We start from the raw sequence: 18,697 nt of genomic DNA, 5'->3' as shown, positions 1-18,697 counted from the left end.
AGACATATTTCACCCTATGGGAATTCAAAAGACCGTAGACTAAGTAGCTCTGGGGTTATGTGGGGTTTGCCACAAAAGAATAAAAGTTGGAAGCATATTCTGTGGGCTGAGGTGCTATAACATAAGTTCTACTTCCAAATTTAATTATAACGTATGCTATACCACCCTCAGTGAATTAAGAAAAATGCCAGTTAGACAATTAGCCTATGTTTACTCTGGCCCAAGGTATGAATGGACATGTAGATACAATGTACAACTGTAACAGAAAGAATGCCCTATTTCCAAGTATGCAGAGTGGAGATCAAGGAGGACATATGATATGTTTCTGGACAGGGTAAAACAGTCACCCTGCCCTAGGTACCCAACTTCACAATTAGAGTTTTCTTCTTTTAGCTAGAGCATTAGACTCCTATTAAAATGTAACTGACTCTGAGAGGTCAGTAGTCATTTATGTCTTAGTATGAGTTTACTCAGCTCTTTCTTCTAAAAAAAAGGAACAGAAGAAAGCATGAGGACAGAATTCCCCCTCTAATTAGAAGGAAAAAGAAAGGCAGAGAGGTGACTGTAATCTTTAAATTATTCATTTAAATAATATTTAATTAAATTATGAAGTTATAATTACAGATAAGCAGATTTAGGAACAAGCACAGGGACCCACATAATCACACACCTTACAAGGGGAGCAGGTGCACATGGGAGCACTGGAGAGCAGCCAACTAACAGGAGAGTCCAGTCAGTCAACGGCACAAGACAGCATGTGGGTTGGTCAACTACATTTCACAATTTTGCTTCAACTACACTTCACAATTTTGCTTACAGCCGGGTCTAACTATCTGCCATTACCAAACTCTACCTCTGCTAATTAAGAAATCTAATGTAACACAAAACCCAAATAAGTAAATGTTATCATACCGTTGAGTCTCATGCTATGGCAAGTACGTTTACTGTGTGCTAAATGCTAGGTATGGTCAGGTGCTTTATATAATCTTTATCTTCTTTGGTCCTCAGCCCAACACTGTAATGTAGACATTATTATTCCATTCTATAAAGGAGGAAACCGAGGTTAAGTAATTTTCCCAAAGACAGACTATCCATGAAGAGGCAGAACCAGGATTCAAACTCACGCCAACTGACTCCAAAGCCTAAGCTCCTCATTACTATATTTTGCTGAATTCTGTATATGTTATCATGAAATATTACCAACATCTATGTACTGTTCATTAATTAAAACTTTTGTGGAGCACGAAATGTCAGGCCCCATGCTGTGCATGGAGAATAGGGACATGAACACAGCCCTATTCCTGAGGAAATTTGACTCTAATAAAGAATAAGGCATAGTCGGAGCACCTGGGTGTAAATGCTGACTATACTTCTAATTGGTGTGTAAACCTCAGGGAAGTTAGTTAATGTCTTTCAATTTCAGTTTTCCTACACGTAAAATCAGATGAGTTCCTACCACATAGGGTTCTTGGGCAGAATCATAAATATATTAATAGTTAGCATAGTGCCTGGAAAACAGTGGACACACAATAAACATTAGCTAAGATGATTATTGTCACTGATACTGTGAACAAGCAGGACTCCTGGGAGGTAATCAAAAAGCACGATTCTACTGTTCCTTTAAAATGTCTGCAGAGCGGAGAGAGTACTTCCACTAGCTCTAGATAAAATCTCAGATGTCATCCAACATTTCTGAAGATTCCTAGGTAATAAAGAGTATTCAAGTCACTTTAAGTCATGAAAACTGTCTTAATTCAGAAATCAGAATGCCCAGTCCCATGTAAGAAGTACAACTTCTAATCTAGTTTAATGTTAAGTCGTTTCTGGGGTTTTGCTGAAGGCTGATAGCATTCAGTGAGAAAGACCTCAGTCTTCCCCTTTCCCCACAGTGCCTCCCAACCCTCAGCGTTTCTTCACTCCCCAGCTTGTCACTAGGTTTCTCGCCCTGCCGGAGGCAAAAAAAAAAAAAAAAAGTGAGATCGAAGAGAGGTAAAGAGGAACAGAAAGTTGTTCTTATTTTAACTGATTCTCTTTGGGGCCATTTTCTTGCATTTGGGGTCTTCTTTGCTTTGGGTGTTTAAAGATGACACTTTCTGTCTAACAATTTCTTCAAAGCCTCCTCCCCCAAAAAATGTTTTTGAAGAATATTTGAGGTGGCTGTTCTTGGTTGGGGCCATCTCGCATCTAAAGCAGGAAGATGGTGGTGGCCACAAAGAAGACGAAAAAGTCCCTGGAGTCCATCAACTCGAGGCTTCCACTTGTTATAAAAAGTGGAAAGTATGTGCTGGGGTACAAGCAGACTCTGAAAATGATCAGACAAGGCAAAGTGAAACTGTCCAGCCTTGAGGAATTCTGAAATAGAGTACTACGCCACGTTGGCCAAAACCGGTATTCATCACTACAGTGGCAATAATATTGAATTGGGCACAGCATGTGGAAAATACCACAGAGTATGCACACTGGCTATCATTGATCCAGATGATTCTGATATCATTAGAAGCATGCCAGAACAGACTGGTGAAAAGTAAATCATGCAAATTTTTTCTTTAATAAAAGAAATGTTCTTTCACTGGCTAGGCACTTTTCTCTATGATTCTCCTGGAGGGGAGCCTCCAGGTAGCAATCTTGGGAAAGATTTATAAGGACTCCAGACTGGCTCGGACTCCCTCGTGGCTCACATTTGCTCTAAGGGAAACTCCAACATCCCCCAACAAGCCCTGGGAGTGTCCCCTTCCTCTGCCATCAGAGATGCTGGCCAGCCGGTCTTTGCCTTTTACGATTTCTAGGCAAGACTCAAAAAGCAATCGCTTGTCTCCCTAACTGCCAGAGACACATGTCTCCATGTGGTCCCTTTGAGGCCTCTCTCCTGACTCCAGATGATGGCAGAGCACCCTCCCTGCTCCCCTCGGTGGGGGTGGAGAACTCAGCACAGCTCTTTCAAAAGAAATCCTCCTCATCAAAACTCTTCTCACCTCCACTTTCTCGATCCTTCAATATCCACAATGTGAGTGGGTTTTTTTCCTAAGAGTCAAGAAACTCATGGAAATTTCTATCTTTGGATGTTACCTAACTGAAATTTCATATTTATTGCATCTTGGTGTTTTGATCAAAACTTCAACTTAACATTCTGTTCCATTATTTTATTATCATTTTTATCGAAATATAAAGCAATTGTCAAACAGTAGGATATGTGCTATAATACAAATATAAGCCAAGTACTATGGTGATATAGAGGGCAGATAAATGAACTTTATCTAGGACTAAGAGTAGAAATCAGGCATGGAAGTCTTCATGGAGGCAATGACATTTGAGTTGAACCTTCGAGGATCCATTTGTGCATTTAACAAATATTTACTGAGTACCTATTATGTTCCAAGCAGTATTTTATGTGCTTTTGAATCTATCCATGAGCTAAAAAATTCCTGCTCTCATGGAGCTGGCATTCTAGTAGGAGGATGAAAGAACAGGTAACAAACATAACAGAAAGCGATAAATGATTATGAGGGGAAAAGGAAAAAGTAGGGCCGGAAAAAGAAGTTCATGAAACAGGGAAAATAGTATGAACAAAGGCCTGGAGCTTAAGGGGAATGGTATAAGCAAAGAATAGAATAATAACAGTGTAGTGACCAGATTACAGAGCAATATCAAAGATGCCTATGCCCTTTCCGGCCACAGGATCATCCCAACTCAGCCATTGGCTTTGAGCACCCAGTTATCTGCACGTAGCCCCACCTTCTTCCTGGAACCCATGAGAATTTGCTTTTTGCATTTATCCACATGGACACATATCTAACGCCAAGAAAGAAAAGAAGTACAAGTAAAAGAACTTAAAAAAAAAATGTTTTCTTAAAATGTTTTTTCAGTTAGAATTCCATAAGACATTGGGCTAAAAAAGCTTTGGTGCTTATTCAATAATAATCCAAAAAAATGATCAAGCACCTATTCCACAGCAGGCATAGTGCTGGTGCTACAGATATGGCAACGTACAAGGTAGATACAGTCCTTATCCATGTAACAAAGAATAGCACAAAGGGAGAAGCAAGCCCCGCAGCTCAGCAAGGGGTCCAGAATGACTGGCACACTGAAAGGCAACAGTAGGATCCACTGCCCAGGGCACAATGGTGACATCACCTGGTGGTAGACAGCACAGCCAAGCACTAGGAACAGAAGCACTAGCACGCAGTCTAGAGAGTGGCTGGAGGCTGAAAGAGAAAATGACAGATTGGAAAGGACTAGAGGTGCTGCAGCAGTGAGTTAGGTTAAATACAGGTTCCATCTGTGAGTGTGGCTGCATTTCCCACTCTTACACCAGGTCAGCCTGACTTGAGGAACCCAGGCAATAGAAGCAACAAGGAGCGAGGGCTGTAATTATAATACCAAATGTATCTTAAAATGTTACTGTGATACTTAATTTTTTTCCCTTTAAATGAAAGACATAGTCTTCAGGATGGAGTTAGTGCTCAGGTTAACACTTCCCTGTTGCAAATCTAACCCTATGCCTTCGTTGAAATAACATGAGACCATCACAAGTAAGTTCTTAACAGCTTTCTTTAAAAGACGTTGACCTAATCAGCTTGGAGACAAGCAGTAAAGCTTCGGATCTTCATGCTATAACCAAAGACTGCAATTTAGGAAACAAATTATGTCTTCTAACTTTGAAAGAGGGGTAAAATTTCATTAACAACAAGAACAACAACAACAACAAAATGCAGGCGGCGGGGGGTGAGAGGGACAAAAAACCTCTCCTCTGAAGTTAGGGCTTGAATCTCCTTTAAAAAGTGGGACTCTGCTGCCCTCTGCCTTCCGCTATAAAAACTGCTTTTAATTAAGAGAACTGGAAATCGCTAAATCATTGGACAACAACTTCTTACACACACACACCCCAAAACTTAAGGATTTCAAAAACATCCTGTATCATCTCGACCCCATTATTACCTAAACACTGGTGATCTAGCCGCAGCGCTAATCACCGCGAGGCCCTGCATGGCGGCAGCACGCTGAAGGGCACGGTGGGTCCGTCTCCCAGAATCTTCCCATTTGTGTTCTGACACCAGCCATCACTTCCATGCTGATGGAAAATCTCCAACCCTTACCATCAGGCTTTGCTCTTATCTAGATACAAACGAGGCCTTCAAACTCGAAACGACCAAAACCCAACAGCGTTTTTCCTCAGCAAACAAGCCAATATGAGGATTTCCTTCAGTGAGCTTGGTTTCTTTTAATGGCACTACAATTCTCCAGTCACACAAGTTTTAAAAAAATCTTATACAGTCTTTGATTACTTTTCCCTCTCACTGGCTCCCTGCGTCAGATGAATTGCAAGTACTGCCTGCTCCCATTAACATCTTTCAAATCTATTGCCTCCTCTCCATTGTCACCCTGGTTAGGCCTTCACTGGGCCTCTGCTATCTCTGTATGGGATGTCACACTAACCTTCTACACTCTCCATCCACCTCATACCAGCTTTTCTTCACTCCAAAACATCTTAAAATTGCTGATGGATTTATCCTCCTGAAGTAGAGCTCGGCTCATGTCACTTCACTGTCTCCCTCTTGCCTCAGAATAAAATCCACACAGTTTGGCATTCAAGGCCCTCCTTGATCTACCACCAACCGATTGCATTACCATATTCAAGTGCCCTGCACTGTGGCCACATGGAAGCATATGCTGTCGCCTAGCATCCCTGCTTTTGCTCCTATTGATACTTCTTGAATGCTTTTCCTTCACCACCTCCACCACCCCCAGTTCATGTCCTAATCACTTATATCTTCTTACAAGTCCTAGGTCAAATGCCATTCCTTCCGTAAAGTCTTCCCTCATCATTTCAACTGAAACAAATCTTTCTTTCTCTGAAGTCCTATCCTATTCTGTTTCTTTCTTCAGTTCAAATGAGCAAATATTCATTGAGTTCCTGCTGTGTACAGGAATATATTATAGGTCTGGGCACACTGGGGCAAACAAAAACAGACATGATCTCTATCCTTGTGTATCTTACAGCCTAATATGTATCACCTTTCAATGTGTATTTTCGGTACATATTTACTTTCCCTTCTAGCCTGAAATTTTCATAAGCACAGTATCCATATGTCAATGTTTCACTCATATTTTATGCCCTGCTCACACACAGTACCTAGCAGGGAGCATTGTGTGTGTTTGTTATTCAATGAGTATTTGAATAAATTTGAAAAAGTATTAAATGTTACCAGATAGCTGAATTTCAGTCATTATGTCCTTCTCAAACTCAAGTAACTCTAAGTTTGAGAGTCTAACAAGTTCTGTGGATTCCCTGATTTTAAAATTTCTTCATCACTTAAACTGTACTCATAACAGAGTTAAGAGCAAAACGTTGAAATCAGATAAAACTAGACAAGAACTCCAGCTCTGCTGTGTGAACTGGGCTCTGAGGGGTCTGGGAAAAAGCTAGAAGAAACCATTAAGAAAACCTTAATTGTCAAGGAAGATTTCAGTGTGATTATCATTCAGATATGTCTCCTGCTCTAGTCTCTACTGGTTTTATGTCTAAATAGAAAACTGTGGGTTAAAATTGAAAGATCTGTGTAATAGTTCAGATTACCATGCAGCAAATATTCAGTCCCCTCTACCTCCCGCTGTAAGTGGTACATTTCCCTGCCCTTTGACTTTCATCTTGGCTGTGTGTCTTGCTTTAGTCAATGATACATTTGAGAATATAACAAAAACAGAAGCTTGAAAAATGTGAGCATGATTGGGCTTGCTTTTTTGCACATCTTTTTTTTTTTTTTCACTATGACTCAGGTACCGACTGATCCACAGAGAATGAGAGCTATTTGGAAAGTACCTGGATCAAATCTGCAGCCTGAAACAAAACCTACCTGAGCCCACCAAGATCAGCTCAACCTAGGCCAACTGCAGGCACATGAGTAAGAACAACAAAAAATATGTATATAGTTGTAAGCCACCGAGCTTTGGGTAGATTATTCAGCATGATTATAAAAATGACCAAAATAAATGATATTTCCAAGAACTCTGTAAGTGATAGGTACACAAGTTTCCCTGTTTCGGGATCTCTCTGATAAAGTGGTTATCAACCAGAGGAGATTTTGCTCCCAGGCAAACATTTGGCAATGTCTGGAGACACTTTTGGTTGTCTTAAATTGGAGGCGGCGGGGGAGGGGGGAAGAGGTAACTAGTATCTAGTAGATAGAGGCCAGGAATGCTGTTAAACATCCTACAATGCACAGGACGGCCCCCACAACAAAAATTTTATCTGGTCCAAAATGTCAATGGTGCTGAAATTCAGAAAACTTATCCTAATACAGTATAATGCGAATTAGGATGTTTTTCCCATTTTGCCTGTGCACTTGTGGCAGCATTGGTCGATAAATTAGTTACGTCGTTAAGTATTTAGTGAGTGCCTGCCACCATTTCTAATTGCTAAGAATCCAGGGCTGAATTCAAAGAAAAACTTCCTGTTCTCATGGGATTTACATTTTAGTGAAAGAGAGACAGGTGATAAATATATGAAATGATTTTAGACATAGTGAGTAGTGAAAGGATAATAGGGTTAAAGAACAACTACTACTTTTCGAGAAAGTTGCAGCTTAACCTAGCTGAATGATGAAAGAGATCCAGTCATGCAGTGGTTTGGAAAGGGCATTCTAGGTAGAAAACAAAAACAGTAAATACAATGACTATGAGACAGAAGCAAGTGTGATGAATCAGAGGAGCAGAAAGGCCAGTGTACCTGCAGCTTAATAAGTGCGAGTCAGGTAAGAGATGAGGTCAGAAAGACGTTTGTAGGATCACATAGTATCACTCGCATGGTACCAAATGGAGAGTAAAATGAAGCTTTTAAAGATGCCATGTAGAGAGAGACATTAGTACCCAGCAGTGATGGCATGTAGTGTGAGCAAATATTCATGAACATATGTGGGACACTCCTTGGTGTACGTGGAAAGCTGAAGTGAGGTGGGGGTGAGGGTACTTTACAGGGAAACCAAAGAGAGTAAGTAAGAGAGAGCAGGTAGGAGTGAAAGCAGGAGAATTTTAATTATTTTCTAACCATATTCTATCTGTACCCACAGACAACTGATTAATCCTAATGAAACTTAGGCATACATTGGTAACTAGAGGAGAAAGAAAGCTATTCAATACTTATTTTCCTCTCACTCAAAATATTGTGCTCTCTTGGAATGCTGCTTTGCCTCTCTAGGTTCCTGGCAGGTCTTTGTTGGGAAGAGACCAGTTAAAGAACAGAGCACTGCTCCTCATTATAACCTAATGATAATCCCACCACTGTTGACAATAAATTTCCTCCTCCGGTGTTTTGGAGTGTAGAAAAATCTAGAAGAAATAATTTAGGATCTCTGGAGCAGAAAGAAAACACTTGAAGTCTAGGTGTTAGGTGCCTTGTACCTAGAGGTGGTTTCTAGGTCCTACATGATTTTAATTTGTTTGGAAACCAGTGTTGCCAGACAGACCTAAGTAAGTCATTTCTGAATTTTAATTGCCTTTTAATCATCTGTTAGACTAAGGACAAGGATTATGTCCATATTGTTCATTACTGTATCTTCTGCTCCTAGCATGAATCTCTGGCACATAGTAAGTACTCAGTGTACATTAGGTGAATAAATAATGAATGCGTTATGAAAATAGTCTCACAAAACTATAAAAATAAAAAGGTAATGCAGAGAAGAATAAAACAGCTGGACACATCTATCTTAAAAAGCGGGGGGTGGAGGGGAGGGCTGTATATTTTTAGACATGTATTTCCAAGAGAAAACATATAACTGTAACATTCTTCTAACCAGTTCATTTTTTGAGCATCTTCCATGTGCCATGCACTGTGCTAGCTGGAGATAGGAAAAAAGAAAAAGTCCTTTCTAGAAAGCAGAGGCCTACAGCATAGAGAAGAGAAACAGCTCTAGCATGGTATATTTGTGGGCAGAGAAAGAAAAGGTCAAGAAAACCCAGGAATGCTTCCTAGAACAGCTATATTTCAGGGAGCTTTTATTTTTAATCCAAATATCTTCAAGCAGAACATTTAGAGTTCAAATTCCATAACCAACTATTTTTAATATACCTAGACCAGTGATTCTCAACTGAGGGAGATTTTGCCTTCTAGAGGATATTTGTCAACATTTTTGATTGCATGACTAGGGTATGCTACTGGAATATATTAAGTAGAGGCCAGAGATGTTGCTAAACATCCTACAATGCAAAAGACAGCTTCCCACAACAAAGAATTATCCAGTCCAGAATATTAACAGTGCCAAGATTGAGAATCCCTGACCTAGAGAGAATTAAGAAGTAACATGCAAATAAAAACACAAATATATCATTTAGTCAAGTCTTCTCTAATGCAATTAATGTGATAATAGGAATTATTTAATTAGCTGCCTCAATTGTAAGTCAATAAAGTACAAATAATAAATCAATTAAATTTTGTGATGAATGTGAATAAAGTACTTAAATCTCATGATATATACAATTCAAATATTTACATTAATCAGTCATATCCCTAGCATTGCATATCAAATCCAGGGTCTCAGAAAAACATGACTTGATTAGAATTCCAAGTTGAAGAATGTTACACCTAAATAGAAATTATGGGTTCTTTTATAGCTTTCAGTTTCTAGGGTGGAAAAGGCTTAGCCCATTCCTTTTGTGTTTAAAATTACATTACATGGTCATATGTTCAGCATCCTTTAGCTGGATACATTTGCTCCCTATAGGAAGTTTATAAGTTGTAAAAGGAGTTTGATGCAGAATACAAATTGGGAGTATTACATGACTACCTCTTGAGGACACTGAGCTGTGCAAACAACATCATTTTATCTGACGCAGTAGCTTTGTATTGGTCTTCTGTTCACCCTAGGGCTGTCTGGATTATAGGTCAGGGACATCACTGTCATACCCCAGCTGCTGCAGAAAGCTACTGGAAGAAAAAGAGATTTATGAGTATTTTGGTTATACTGAGCTAAACAGGGAGCTTGGTGGCTCTAAATTTCGGCATTATGCAAAAAGAAAATGTAGACTTAGGTGTCAAGGGAGTCCTCCAGAAGCAAATAGGACATCTTGGTAAGCTCTCTAAAGAATAAATTTAACAGTTATTAAAGAACACCGCCCTGTTGTTGCCAGCACTGAACTTTATATCACAGGAAGAGATACAAGGGATTTTCAGGAAAACATCTGTCATTTAACAGTGAGAGGGACCTCAGCACTGACAAGCAATTCAAATCTCAGTTGAGGAGAGTTATTTAACTCTTTATGGGTGGCCGAGTTTGGAGCTCTAACATTATCAGCAGGTTATTAACATCCTTGTCAGTTGAGAACCTCTGATGATGAAGGAAAGTTATTGGGAATGATTATCATTGGTTCTGCTATATGAGACACTCATGAATTATTTCCCTTCAATTATATCGAATTATGTTATGATTTTGTTTGTTTTGACCAAAGTCCTGTGCAAACCTTATGGAGAAATGAGTAGGTGTAACTTTCAAAACAAGTTATGAAAGATCAAAAATCGTTAAAATGAATTTGGAAAACATCTAAATTTCTGTATTGATTTTACATAATGATTTACCAAGCCAATACCCGCTTTTCTCTTTTATTGATAATTAAAAATAAATGAACAAATTAGCTCAGACATTTAGGTACCAGTAGGAAAACTAAAAAATTTTGAGAACCAACTAAGCACCCCCAGATAGTGGTACGTGTTTACTTACGCTCACTTAATTTTTCTAACAACGTGCAAGGAAGGTAACATTATCTTCATGTTATAGATGAGAAAACAGAATTTTCTTAATTTAAATATTTTTCCCAAGATGGACAAAACTAGGAAACGGTACAGCTAGAGTAGGAAGTTGGGAACAGCAGGGAAGTGAGATGTGTTGAATTCCAAGGCTAAAAAGCTGTGTTACACGAATCTGCCAGAAGAAATTACATTTTTTTTGTCAGACACATGAATATTAAAATTCATCACTTGAAAAAGAAAGCATTAATACTGTAAATTGATCATGAGCTCCCCTAAGTTCCATGCCCACATATCCAACTGCTTACTTGATATCACCATTTCAGTGTCCTACAGGCAACACCAACTTGACATACCCCCGGACTGATTTATCACCTTCTTCACCTAAACCATCACCTTTCTGTTTCTCCTACATCAAGAAACAGTATCAACATCTACCTAGTTGCAAAGAAATATGGATTAGAAGGAAATTAACAAAAACTTAGTAGTGCTATTATCTGGGTGGTTCGATTCTTGGTGTTTATTTCATTCTTTTTAAACATTTATATTATAAACATGATACATGGTTATATCCTTATTATTTAAAATATAAAAAATGGAAATAAAGTTTTTAAAAAAGTCACTGCTTTCCCAATGCAACTTCCCTCCTCATATGTAAACACTATTTGAGTATCCTTTCAGATGTTTTTTTGTATATTTTTATTTTATGTATTTCTATACAAATACATAGTTTAGAATTTATATATTTACATTTCTACCTATACATGGTTTACCTGGGTAAAACCCTAATACATACATTATACTGGAACTTGCTTTTTTCCTCTTCACAATATATCTTGGAGATTTTCCCACGTCAAAGCATACAGATAGATCTCTCTAATGGCTATAAACTATTTGACTGTTATAACTATACATGATTTAATTATTCCCCTTATTGCTGAATATTTAGGTTGTTTCCAATTCCTTATTACAAATAATACTGCAAAGACTGTTCTTTTAAATATACCCTGCTTCAGCAATTCTTAGGCACACTTTTCCCCTCACATTTTATCATCTCTGGGGCTGAAATGTATCCTACAGTTAGTTGATGGCATCTTACCATCACTGTCAGCCAGGTGGTATTTGTTGTGTAAAAATCTTTTTTTGACACCTCTGGTAATAGTAAAAAAGTACATTTTAAATTACATAAAGTAAGTTATCTCTGCATTCATGTGTATTTCAGGAATTTTTGACTTCAGGCAAATGAATAGCTATTTATAGGTAGGATCAAATAGTATGTGCATTTTAAATTTTGCTAGTTACTTCCAAATTGTCCTCCAAATAAGGTAAAACAATTTATTTGGCTATCGACCATTTGCAAGTGTACCTGTTTTCAACAAGTGGTTATTAAAATCTTCGAATATGTCAATTTACTAATTGATAAATTGGAGTTCTTTATTGACTTAATCTTGTCTCCTATATACACATACTGCAAATATTTTCTTCCTTTCTGTTACTCTTCTTTCAACTTTGTTTAGTGTCTTTTCTGTATCAAATTTGTCCATATCTTTCTATATGTCTTCTGGGGTTTATATTTTGCTTAGAAAGACTTTCGCTCCCAAATTAAGATTTTCCTACATTTTATTTTAGTACTTTTATAGTTTTTTAAACTTTTCTCTTTAATTCACCTGAAATTTATTTTTGTGTATAGCGTGACATAGGCATCATTCTTCTCCCAATGTGGCTGTTCTACTGTCCCCAAATCACTCACAAGCTACTTTATCTTTTACTAATGATTCAAAGTTATGTCTTTATCATATACTATGTATCTATATATTACGAGTCTGTTCCTTTAATGTTTCATTGATCTATTTATGTTTAATATATTACTGTAGTTTTGTCATGTTTCTAATAAGAAATATAAGCCAAATTTTCCTTTTTTTTTCTTGGTGACTTTGTACATATAATTTCTGAATCAGCTTAAATGGCATATACTGCTGGTAGTACCCTAATATTCATTTTTCCCTTCCTTTAATAGAACCCCTGCTTTTTACCTGGACACATGGCCATATAGAATACATACAATTTCTAGCCTTTTTGGCAGGTGTCTTGTGGCAATGCTATTAATGTAGAAACATAGGTGCAATTTCTGGGACCTGTTCTTACAGTGAAGGTATGTGACTTTCTTCTCTTCCTCCTCTCCACTGACTGGAATACAGACAGGATGATGAGATGAGAGGTTTTGAAGATGGCAGAATACAGAGGGAGCATCAGTCCCTGACTTCTGGAAGGGCACCACCAACCCTGCACTACTCACATGAATTTTTGTGAGAATGCCACTTCAATCTTGCTTAAGCCGCTGTTATTTTTAATTTGTTCTCACACCAACATTAATTCTTAGTAACAAAATTCCACTGGAATTTATGAATTCATCTGAAGGTAACTGACACCTGGACAATACTGAGTTTTTAAAAATAGGAATACAGAATGTTTATGCATTCAGGTGTTTTGTACCCTTCATAAAAATGTAGTTTTCCTCATGTGGGTCTGTACTTTTCCCATTAATTCCTGAACAGTATATAGTTCAGATTATTTTATTGCAAAAGAGAATTTTTAAATCACATTTCCAATTGCCTGATACTAGTCTATAGAAAGCTAGATTTGTATATGTCGGATAACTAAACAAAACTACTTTTTATTTCTAAGTTTTTTGATTCTCTTGGATGTATTGTCTCCACAATCACACTGCCTGCAATAATGACCGTGTTGTCGCTCCTTACTATTTTTATTTTGGATGAATGACTATTGTATAGCCAACAGGCTTGATCCTGATGTGAATGTGAACATTTGCTGAAGGTTTTTGGTAGACATCCTTAGCCAAGTTAAAAAGGTTTCTTTCTGCACCCCTATGTTCACGACAGCACAATTTACAATAGCCAAGATATGGAAGCAACCTAAATGCCCATCAACAGACAAATGGATAAAGAAGTTTTCAGTTCAAATATACAATGGAATATTACTCAGCCATTAAAAAAAAATGAAATCCTACCATTTGCAACGACATGGATGGACCTAGAAGTTATTATGCTAAGTGAAACAAGTCAGAGAAAGATAAATACCATGATTTCACTTATATGCGGAATCTAAAGAACAAAAAGAACAAACTAATCAAAAACAGACACAAATATAGAGGACAATTTGGTGACAGAGGGGAGGGGGCATTGGGGGGCTGGGAGAATGAAGTGAAGGGTTAAAGTAGTAAATATTAGTAGTTGATAGATGGTCATGAGGATGGGAAGCACGGCACAGGGAATGCAGTTACCATTAATGTAATGGCTAAGTGTAGAGCCAGAGGAGAGAAAGAGCAATCGGGGATCATTTTATAAACTATATAGATGTCTAACCAATGTACTGTATACTTGAAACTAATAAAATTTAAAACAAAAGGTTTATTTCTATTCCTAGTGCTAAATTTTAGAAAATGTTTAACATGTCACAATAATCACATTTTTCTCATTTGTTTTTAAAACAGTAATGTTTTATAAGCTATAATAATGTTACATATCGAACCATCATTTTTGTAGGTCAAAAGCAATCAAATAATGGCATTTGCATACAGTTCAACTAATATATCCAAATAATGCATTAATAAAAAATGATAAAAAGGAAAAAATGGATGGACCCACATATTTAAAATTTGGCAAAAATCATATTCCCAGGCTATAAAAGGATATTGTTTGAGAAGAAATGTTTCAAGAGTTAACTAGTGTCTAGATAGTTCATACTTCCTATGGTATTTCATATTTCAACTTTAATTCCAACATTACAGAAAGGCAGTGGAATCTTCTACCTGTCAAAGGCATATACAACAAAGATAGAATACATGCATCTTTATTTCAATGTAAATAGAGAGACCGATCAACAGAAGCTGAAACATTTCATGTAAATCTTGTGGTCCAAATTGTTAATGAGGAAAATTTTAAATGTAAGTTACAGTAATAAATTTCCAAATGTATTGAATTACATTATTAGGTTGTTGTATTCTTTGGATAAATCCTATGTTGCCATGACATATTCTTTTGGATTTAATTTGCATTTTTTTCAATGATTACATTTGTTCCTAAGTGAGATTGGTCTACTAGTTCTCTTTGATGGACAATATTTTGTAACAAGGGGTATGCTAGCTTCAGAGACCAAATTGAGGTGTTTCAGATTTCTGCATAATCTGGAACAGCTTAAATAAGAATTCACAAAATTTCATATTTTTTAAATGCAAGTATTTACAAAAACAGTGTCTTTTATATATCTAATTATTTTTATTAATTGGTTTATTGCTATCCACTTAATTTCTGGTTTATTGCATGGTGAAAACAGGATGGCGCCTGTATGATTTCTTTGTGGCCTGTGTCATGGTCGTTTTTCATATTTGAAAAGAAATACTCTATTAAAGTTTGTGAACTGTATGATTCAAAACCTGTGTCTTCACCTTTGAACTCTTTATCTGATATCTGAAAGAACTCTGTTCAAATACTTAGCTTGATTGCAAATTTGTCAGTTTCTTTTCCATTATTTATTTCTTTCCTTAGGTTTTTTTTTTTTTTTTTTTTTATGTTGTCATCTTCTGGGACTCATGTATACATACATATACAATATAGTCATTCATTCGTTCATTCAAAAATACTTGAGCACTTACCATGTATCTGGCAATGTGATAAAAATGTAGCTTATTGAATGGTGAATCCTCTATACATTGGCTCCTAAACTTCTGAAGTTTAATTTTAAATGGATGTTATTTACCTGGATCTTCTATGTCTGTTAAATTTTCTCATAATTTCTATTTGACCCTTTCTTGTAAGCATCTGAAAGTATCACTCAGCTGAAAATTCTAGCCAGTAATTTGATTTTCAGCCATGTTTTATGCAACTTGGCCTAAAACAGAGATTCTTATTTTAGCAACTATGTTTTATTTCCAAGATACTTTTCATAGCAGTTTGCATTTTTAATGTAATAACCTCTAATATCTCTTTGAAAATTGATATATACATCTGATTACATATAAACTTACTAATAAAAACAGAATTCTCAAATGTTTTAACATGCACTACCAACATTTGCCTTTGTAGTTTTTTCTATATGCCATTGACTTTTGACATACAAATTTCTATACATTTTCAGTTATTTCACCTATTAAAATGGATTAAAGATTTTTTAAATATTATACTATTATAAGTTATGATATATTATAAAATGAGTATATTTTATGCTAGTGGGATCTTATAAAATATAAATATAATATCTAGATATTATAATATAGTCAGGTTATAGTCAAATCTTGGCGACTCTAGGAACCACTATCTCCTGAAGCTAAATCACAAATTTAAATGTTTAAGGAGATAGGCAGTTAATATAAATGTTAAGATGGAGATACAAGGCTGGAGAAGCCGGGGAGGAAGAAAATACAGAGGCACAGATGCCACACTAAAAGGATTTGGACGTTATATCAACTGGTAATGGAAAGCCAATGAAGTATTTCAAGTAGGGGAATGACACGAGAGAGAGCATGTTATATGGGTAAAGTACTGTTCCTGTTATTATGACTTCACAATATGGTTGTAAGAATTAAATAATCTAATGCGGGAAAAAGAACAAAAACAAGAACAAGGCCGTTTTCTGACTCCCAGAGGTCCGTAAAAAGAATGCCAATTCTTTCATAAAATATCATGGAGGCTCCTTCAAACCTATGCCTGGTCAGTAACAGGCAGACGCTTCTGCCTTAACATGGGAGAGTTGTAGGCATTAGAAATTTGTCTGAGAGCCTTATAAATGTTCTCAAAATGTAATCACTGACCACTAGCATTAGAACCACCTGAGACACTTATTAAAAATATACCATCTCTGAAGAATATGATCTAGCAAATTTGGTATACAGTCATCCCCAAATCCTCACTTCTACAAAAATTTAAGAACTACTGCCTTTACATTTCCTCAGAAAGTTCTCTTCCTATATTTAAGATGAACTGAAATATGAAGTCCACCAAGGAAAGTAGACAGGTATAGGTTACAGAAAGTGCAGAGGTCTGGAGATAGGGAAAAGCTTCACTAAAAAAAAAAAATAATAACAACAGAATTGCTAATGACAAGAATGGCATGATATAAAGTTGGAAAGCTAGGCCAGGTCTGATTGCCACGATAAGGAGTTTGGATTGTACAACTACAAAAAGCAGCAGAAGGCCAGAGTAATCTGAATTACATTCTTAAGAGATTATTCTTCTGTGTGAAAAACTGAGTCTAGCAGGGTCAGAGTGGAAGCAAGATTAGTTAATAAGCTATTTCAATAGTCCAGGAAAGAGATGATGTTGACTTGAACTGGATTGGTAGCAGCAGAGATGGAAGAATGGGCAGATAAATTTTGTGAGTAGAAAACACAGACTTTCTGATAGATCAGAGGTAGAAGGAGATAAAAAGGGAAGAACACAGGACAGTTTCCTAGACACCTGTATAGGTTTGTAAACAACTAAACAACTATATAGGTTGTAAATAAATTTCTTTGGTTATTAGAACTAATGTTTTACTTTTTAATAAAGAAAAATAATAACAGAAGTTGAAAAGTTATTAAAGAGATTACATAAATCCTTATCACAAAAGTATAAAATATACACGAATGATCACAAAAATTAATCTGCCTGCAAACGATTTATAAATTATCTAACAGAAGATACATAAATTTTAATTACGAAATTAAGCACAATAACAAAATGCACTTTATTAATAACTTGCAAATAAGCTAGTCTGAATAAAGGTTTTTACATGTTTCCTACAAAAATTACTACTTAGATGTTCTTTCCTGTCATTCTAAAACATCTACTTACAAGTTGTTATACAGGATTCTTTTTATACAGGGTTTTTTCCAAGTTTCTTAAAAACAAAAACCAAAACAAAAAAAAACCCTACTTATTACCAAAAGAATCTACTAATTATAACCCAAAGGAATCTATTCTCTCCTTTTACCTTAGCCCTACCATGAATATTTTTTTTTAGAAAGGAGAAAATAGGATTAATCAAGTCCTAATATCCTTGAAATTTGAACTCCTGAGCAAAAAGGCTTTCTTTCTGAACTCTGTTAGTAAAAACTGGATCCTATCTAGTCTCCAGGCTTCAACTAAACTTATTTGGCTTCAAATCCCTTCAAGTGGATATAAATGTCTATTAGATTTTCTCAACTGAAAGATAAGTAAATCTAGCTCACAACAATAAACTCACATTCTCCTAGGGGGGGAAAAAAAATCTATCTTTAAAAGCTTTGTTAAATGCAGAGAAATTACCTGTGAAAGTCTACAAATGCCCATACAATCATCTACTTAAAACCTTAAAATTACTTAGTATGCCCATATACTGATCCATTTGATGCCTCGAAATTTTGAGAAGCTAATTTCACTAAGAGTTCCCCTCCCAAGAAGCCAGAATAAAGATTCAAAGAGTACTGCTTTTCAGTAACATAGATGGTCATTTGAAAATAGATCATCTATCAATCTCATTTTCTTTTTCTGAATAAGCACGTGATCTATAAAATGTAAAAAAAGGAGAGAAATAGTCAAGAGAGAAGTAATTTTTTTTAAAAGTGATAGTTTGTTTCTTGGTTCCTCAGCCAAACTGACATGACAAAAGAACACAACTATGAAAAATTATTTGTATTCAAATGTATTTTCAAAATGATTTCAATATTTGACACAGGCACAGAGAAAAGAAATAAATTAAAACAAGTATAAATAGGTCAGTTATAGACTGACATCTATTTGAAATATGTTAAAAAATATTTAGTAATACTTTTTAAAAATATGATGACTGAGGTAAAATTTTTCTTTAATTCAAGTTTTCTCAATCGTCTTGAAATACCTGTGAGCCGAACTAGTGCATTAAGGCAAATTCTGATTTTAAATACTCATTTAATTGATGAATTGTTTCATTTAAAATTGCTAATCCAGGGAG

General features: G+C 36.2%; 1 pseudogene; it reads left to right on the top strand.

Annotated features, from left to right (window-relative positions):
* Positions 1 to 2,197: 2,197 nt before the first annotated feature.
* Positions 2,198 to 2,550, top strand: LOC102893189 (annotated as a pseudogene).
* Positions 2,551 to 18,697: the final 16,147 nt, after the last annotated feature.

Source organism: Pteropus alecto, unplaced genomic scaffold (genome assembly GCF_000325575.1).
Source record: "Pteropus alecto unplaced genomic scaffold, ASM32557v1 scaffold25, whole genome shotgun sequence".
NCBI classification, from domain to species: domain Eukaryota; kingdom Metazoa; phylum Chordata; class Mammalia; order Chiroptera; family Pteropodidae; genus Pteropus; species Pteropus alecto.
The sequence above is the reverse complement of the archived record's forward strand: the minus strand, read 5'-3'. Positions and strand labels throughout refer to the sequence as shown.